Source organism: Martes martes, assembly GCF_963455335.1.
Source record: "Martes martes genome assembly, chromosome: 9".
In the NCBI taxonomy this organism is placed as follows: Eukaryota; Metazoa; Chordata; class Mammalia; order Carnivora; family Mustelidae; genus Martes; species Martes martes.
Window position 1 is genome coordinate 6,252,317 of NC_137896.1, and position 7,189 is coordinate 6,259,505.

The window sequence follows — 7,189 nt, forward strand, 5'->3', positions numbered from 1 at the left end:
GCCCCGGGTAGATGAAAATGGTTATTTTTCCTGAATTACCCTTTCCTTCTCTCTCCCTAGGGATTTAAGATCCACCTGCCTTGTTATCCTCATATTTAACTTTTGTCTCCACCAGTGATGGACATGTTGGTTCAGGGAACATCACCATATCTATCCCCTGGGCCCGGGGTGAAAACTTCTCAGACGCTACACTCAGGGACTGAATGGCTGGTACATCACTAAACACAGGGCAAGTGAGGGGTAAGCCACAGCCGGCCCCTCCCACAGGTCCCCTCCCCCTTGCCTTCCCGCAGCCCCATTACAGCCTACAGGGGGTGGGGCCCCGTGGCACCTCTCAGTCTGGCAGGTGCTCCCCCAATCTGGTGACAGAGGCCAGCGGTTCTCCAAGTTTCCCCGGCATCAGGATCACATTTAGGGTTTGTGAAAAGAGATTTGGGGACCCTCCCCCAGATTTTCTGATCGACTAGCTCTGAGATAGAGTCTGAAAATGTGCATTTGCAACAAATTCAGGGACAGCTGCTGCGCTTTGGCACACATAGGGGCCCCGACTCAGTGCTGCCCAGAGTCAGAACAAGCACATCTTTAGGGGGTCAGCAAAGTCAAGGTAATGAATGAGAGAGTTGGGGCACCTGGGTGGCTCAGTCGGTGAAGTATCTGCCTCCTTCAGCTCAGGCTCAGGTCATGGTCTCAGGGTCCTGGGATTGAGGCACTGCCCATCCCCCCCCCCCCAAATCTGGCTCCCTGCTCAGTCGGGAGTCTGCTTCTCCCTCTCCCTCTGCCTGTTGCTCTACCTGCTTGTGCTCTCTCTCTCTCTCTCTCTCTCTCTCTCTCTGTGTCAAATAAATAAATAAAATCTTTAAAGCAATGAGAGAATATTTTTAGTATTAGATATTAGAAACATCCAGAAATGCAGCTAACAAATGATCCGGAGGAGTTAGTGTTCGGGTTTCCTTTGCTTACTCCTCCTTAGTCTCCCTCCCTCCCTCCTTCCTTCCTCCTACTGAGGTTGTCTTCTACAGTATTTGCCCAGCACCTGCTTTCACTCATTTGATGGTGAGTGGATCACGTTTACAGCAATTGTGGCTCACCTAGAAACACGTCAAGTCAAAGGGTCTGATCGTGGCTTATGTGCAGTCAGAAGTTTTCCACAACAGTTGTGACTCACTCGTGTGTGTGTGTGAGTGTGCATGTGTGTGTGTTGCCTGTGCACTGCTGGCTCTATTACTAGACCAATTACCTAGACCAGACATGAGTTTTAATATCACTCATCGCCTTTAGGCAGTTGTCAGTGTGACTTTTGGCCACTTGCTAGGCATTATTTCTGATAAGATTAATTTTAATAATAGGGAGCTTATAATTTGATCTGTTTTAAATCAAGGTTTTCTGGTCATTTGGCAATATGCTCCATTTGACTGAGAGGTTTTTTTTTTGTTTTGTTTTGTTTTTTTCCGTTTGTTTGTTTGTTTGTTTTCTGTTGTTTTATTGTTCCTCATTCAACTTCTTCTAAACCCAGACCTTTTTCTTTTGGAATTCAGTAGCTGTGTCTCAACCGCCCATTGCTGATCTTCCCCTTTCTACTTAGTATGTTTACTAGCTCTAAAACAGCCTTTAGCGGGAGAGGACAGGTGCATTTTCTTTATCTTCTGCACAATTCCTGAGGAGCTGGGATGATTCCGTTCTCGGGGTCTCACTGGATGCTCAGCCACTGCTTCCTGAGTGAGAGAGTGGATGAGGTAATACGTGAATCAAGACTGATTGACTGTTTTTGACTATTGGACAAGTTCTGTGTTAGGTCATTACTATTTTCTTATATTACTTTTTTTTTTTTTTAACAATTTGTTGATTGAAATGGCCATCTTTTTTTTCCTAGCTTAGAACTCTGAAAACTAGTACACTGTAGGCAAATTATATGCCTGAGAGCTTTTTCCACTTAAGAGTTTAGCTAAAATTAAGGGATAGTGCCTAGAAATAAACCCAGCTCTAGTGAATTCCCAATTAAATGCCTGAAATCTCTTTGGTAAGTAGGTGGCAGATAAACAAATGCATATAAAAAGAATTCCAATTATCTACAATGGTTAAAAATGAGATACTCTGTTTCAAGTTAGCTTTCTCATTATTACAATGTTATTATTAAGTTAGTTTTCTCATTAATAGAGAGTTGTATATTCCATGCTGTATTTTCCAGGTTTCATTTGATAATTTTTATTTTTGGCTCTGATTATAAAAAGCAATCAAAGCCCATTGTAAAAATGTGGGGAGAAAATAAAAGTACAATGTGAAAGAAAAATACCTATACCACCCAGATAATACCATTGTTAATTTCTTGGCAAACTTACTATAGATATATGAGTGCACTTAGAATTCTTTCTATATGTTTGTAAATTATACTCTTGCGATTACATTGTATTTTGAGCCTTGCTTTTACTTTATTCAGCATTATCTAAGAATTATTTCTCCATGCCAATGAATATTATTTGAAAACAGTCTTATTTTCGCTGCTGTGTGGCATGATATCACAGGGATAGATCAACATTTATTCACCTAGTCTTCTGTTCTTTGGGACAGAGGTTGAATATCCTTACACATATGTGTTCCTTTGTTTTCCTCCCTCCTAGTTTAATAAGAATAGATTTGCACATGTGGAGTAAGGAGGTAATGGTTGAGACTCTCTTAAAACATTTGATGTGTATAAATATATTTTTCAGAAAGGACTGCCAGTGTTCGTTAGCACCAGCAGCTATGAGTGTATTATATTGTCATGGCTAAATATTACTATGTTATCAAAATGACTACCAATGTGATGGACTAATTTTATAAGCTTCCAGTACTTTAAAACAGAATACCCTTTAAAATAAAATAAGATATGTTCAATTAGCCTGAAAGCCGTAGATGTTGTTATATAAGCAGGTAAAGATGTTATGAGGTCTTGGAAGGAATACATTCTTCATCGCATGGTAACATTTGACTTTTTCTTTCAGATTAATGATCCTTGTTTCTCTGTTTTTTATTTTCTATTTTTTTTTTAGAAAAATGGGGAATAGAATGCCTTTCTATTGATATGGTTTTCCCATGACCCATCATCCCACCCCTAGTAACCTACCCTCTATAGAAGATTTTTTTTTTCTTTTTCTTTTCAAATTTGCATGTGAGGACTATGTCTGCTCAAAACAAAGACACCAGGTCATCTGCATTTTATTATGAGGTTGTGGCATCTAGTAAAAATTGGACATCAGAATTTTAGAGTCATTTCTACCTTATTCATAAAAAAAATGGAGGGATTATTTTCCAAATGAATGTATGAACGTATGACTCCCTCAAAGTAAAAACCCAGAGTGGTTTTGTTCACAATTGTGTAACTTTGTTCATTGAAGGTTCTCAAAATACACTTGAGGTACAGAGAGAAACCCATATTCTTTCTGTGCAGTCGACAGAATGCTGTAAGATAGTCAGATTCACATGGACATTTTCTAAATTTAGAAGGTATATGGCATAGGATGGGTAATGAATAAAGTGGATGGGAGAGGTTCAAATTTCAGTTCTGCTTCAAGGAAGTATTTTCTAACAAGAGATTTGATATACCCTTGCTACCCCCACCCTGCAGTCCGTTCCAGTTCCCTTCCAAGCATAGGACAAGAAACATAAAGGAAATCTGGTTCTCCACTGATGACTAACCTTTGGTGCTTTGTAGATTTGCGTTCCATTTTTAGCCTAACGGGGCCACCATATTTCGGCACAAGCTCTTGGGAATCTGATCATCGCAGACTCTGTTGTATAATCTTTGACAGTATGAATCCTCTGACTTCATTTCTTTCTTGTCCTGGAGCAAGTGAGGGGGCTGGTGGAAGGACTCCAGTGTGGAATAACCAGCCTTAAAGACCCAAGGAAAAGACACATGATCAGCATTATTGTTTGCTCTCTCCACTCCTTCTCTTCCTCTTATTTTTTTTTTTCTCATTAAACTTTTGTTTTAATGGGTCTCAAAATTCTGTGACAGATTTTTGGTCAAGTTGTTTCCATTAAAAAGTACTGATTTTAAAAACTAATAACTTAAAATTGCCCCCCGCCCCCCCCCCAAAAAAAAAAACAAATGGTCCACAAAACATTCTCCTTTCCCTCTGGAGATTTTACGATGCATCATTATCATTAACCAGGCTTTTACTATTAAACTTAAATGGCCAGCTGACACAAACAGTTCTGAGACCCTTCTCCCACCACTGATTAAGACTGGGGTGGCAGGTATTGGGGATAATACTCCTTTAGCCTTCTGAGCTTCTGGGCAGACTTGGTGACCTTGCCAGCTCCAGCTGCCTTCTTGTCCACTGCTTTGATGACACCCACAGCAACCGTCTGTCTCATGTCAGAGACAGCAAAACAGCCCAGAGGAGGATAGTCAGAGAAGCTCTCAACACACATAGGCTTGCTAGGAACCATATCGACAATGGCAGCGTCACCAGATTTCAAGAACTTGGGACCATCTTCTAGCTTTTTTTTAGAATAACGATCTATCTTCTCCTTCAGCTCAGCAAACTTCAAGCCGTGTGAGCTGTGTGACAGTCCAGCACAGGTGCATCTCCAGCACTAATTTTGGCCTGGATGGTTCAGGATAATCACCTGAGCCATGAAGCCAGGTGCTTCCATGGGTGGGTCATGTTTGCTGTCACCGGCCACATTGCCACGACGAACATCTTTGACAGATATGATCTTGACCTTGAAGCCCACGTTGTCCCCAGAAAGAGCCTCACTCAAAGCTTCGTGGTGCATTTCAACAAACTTGACTTCAGTTGTAACATTGACTAGAGAGAAGGTGACCACCATGCCAGGTTTAAGAACACCAGTCTCCACCCGGTCCACAGGGACAGTACCAATACCACCAATTTTGTAAACATCCTGGAGAGGCAGACGCAAGGGCTTGTCAGTTGGACGAGTTGGTAGCAGAACGCAATCCAGGGTTTCCAGCAGGGTGGTTCCCCTGGCATTCCCGTCTTTATGGGTGACTTTCCATCCCTTGAACCAAAGCATGTTAGCACTTGGCTCCAGCATGTTGTCACCATTCTAACCAGAAATTGGCACAAATGCTACTGTGTCGGGGTTGTAGCCAATTTTCTTAATGTAGGTGCTGACTTCCTTAACAATTTCCTCGTATCTCTTCTGGCTGTAGGATGGCTCAGTGGAATCCATTTTGTTAACACCAACAATTAGTTGTTTTACACCCAGTGTGTAAGCCAGAGGGCATGCTCATGGGTCTGCCCATTCGTGGAGATACCTGCTTCAAATTCACCAACACCAGCAGCAACAATCAGGACGGCACAGTCAGCCTGAGATGTGTCTGTAATCATGTTTTTGATAAAGTCTCTGTGTCCTGGAGCATCAGTGATGGTCACATAACTTGCTGGTCTCGAATTTCCACAGGGAGATATCAGTGGTGATACCACGTTCACATTCAGCTTTCAGTTTATCCAAGACCGAGGCGTACTCGAAGGAGCCTTTTCCCTTCTCAGCAGCCTCGTTCTCGAATTCTTCAATAATTATTTTGTCGATCCCATTTGTAGATCAGATGACCAGGAGTGGTAGACTTGCCCGAATCTACGTGTCCAATGACGGCGATGTTGATATGAGCCTTTTCCTTTCCCATTCTGGTTTAGGTTGAGTGGTGGTTTTCACGACACCTGTGTTCTGGCGGCAAACCCATTGTGAAAAAAGCTCTTTCTCTTATATGAATGTACTCTTCAACATCGCTTTACCCATCAATTACTGAGCAGCAATTGCCTGCATGTCATTGAGTAATTTTATTGATTCCATTCTTTTGACACTTCACTCTTTTAAGCACCTTCTTATGAGTAAGATTCTGGAACAAAACCACTGCAGTTTCATACTGAGGGTTACACATCAATAAAATCCTCAACCAAATGTGAATGCAATTAGTACCATTATAAATGCCTTTGGGAGATGCCTTTAGGATCTTGGTGCTCCAAGATTGCTTGAAAGAGTTGCTTGACTCAATTGGAAAAATATGGTACAAAGGACCATTTCTAGACAAAGGAAGCACGTCTAAGGACCCTGAGGATGTTGGGGGAATGAATGGCCTTGCAGGGGAATCTTAGAAGGAACATGGACTCTGCTCAGGGAGAGCTGGTAAGCAAGGACTAGATTCTTCAAAACCGTTTAGGTCATAGCAGCATTTTGGTCACTGATGAAAAGTCAGTGAAACATTTTAAGCACAGAATGACATAATTTGCTTTAAAAAAGCCTTTCTTTTAGGGGCAATTTTAAACACATAAAAAATAGAAAAATATAATGAAGCTTTGTGCACCCATCAACTAACATTTTGTGACTCACACTCAATCATGTTTCCTCATAACCCAAACCACATTCCCTTGTTTCTCATCACATTTATTTTGAAGTAAAACCCAAGACATCCTATCATTACCTTACTCAGCAGATCTCTAAAAGTCAAGGACTCTGTCTTCAAAAATAAACATGAATACCTAAAAAACCCCAATAACTCATATTTCTTTTTTTATTTAAAAAAAATTTTTATAAACATATAATGTATTATTAGCCCCAGGGGTACAGGTCTGTGAGTCGCCACATATTTCTTAATATTATCAAATATCCAACCAGTGTTCAAAGTTTCCTGGTTGTATCCTGTGGGGTGTGTAGGTATGTATGTGCATGTGTGTGTGTGTACATGTGTGCGAGTGTGTATGTGTGTGCGGGTAGGTATGTGTGTGTACATGTGTGCGAGTGTGTGTGTACACGTGTGTGAGTGTGTACGTGTGTGTGGGTAGGTGTGTGTGTACATGTGTGCGAGTGTGTGTGTGGGGGGGTAGGTATGTGTGTGTACACATGTGCGAGTGTGTATGTGTGTGTGGGTAGGTGTGTGTGTGTGCGTGTGTGTGTACAATTTCTTCAAGGTCCAGCTAAGATTTATACATTACAATTATTGCTATTTCTCTTAAGTCTCTTTTAATCTATGCCTCCTTCTACCATCTCTATTTCTATTCCTTCCAATTTGTTGTTGAGGAATTCATGTTATTTATGACATCATTTCCACCATCTGAGTGTTCATCAGTGTATCTCCATGGTGGCTTTAGCCAGTCCCTCTGCCCCCATATTTTCTGAAAATTGGTAGTTAGATCTCTGGAGCCTGTTCCTTTGCGTATTCAATTTCTGGTAAGATGACTTCATA

At 41.3% G+C, this 7,189-nt stretch overlaps 1 pseudogene across 1 annotated transcript; it reads right to left on the reverse strand.

Annotated features, from left to right (window-relative positions):
* Positions 1–4,218: 4,218 nt before the first annotated feature.
* Positions 4,219–5,632, reverse strand: LOC308349878 (elongation factor 1-alpha 1-like; annotated as a pseudogene). The gene has a single exon. The product of its transcript is annotated as an elongation factor 1-alpha 1-like (transcript).
* Positions 5,633–7,189: the final 1,557 nt, after the last annotated feature.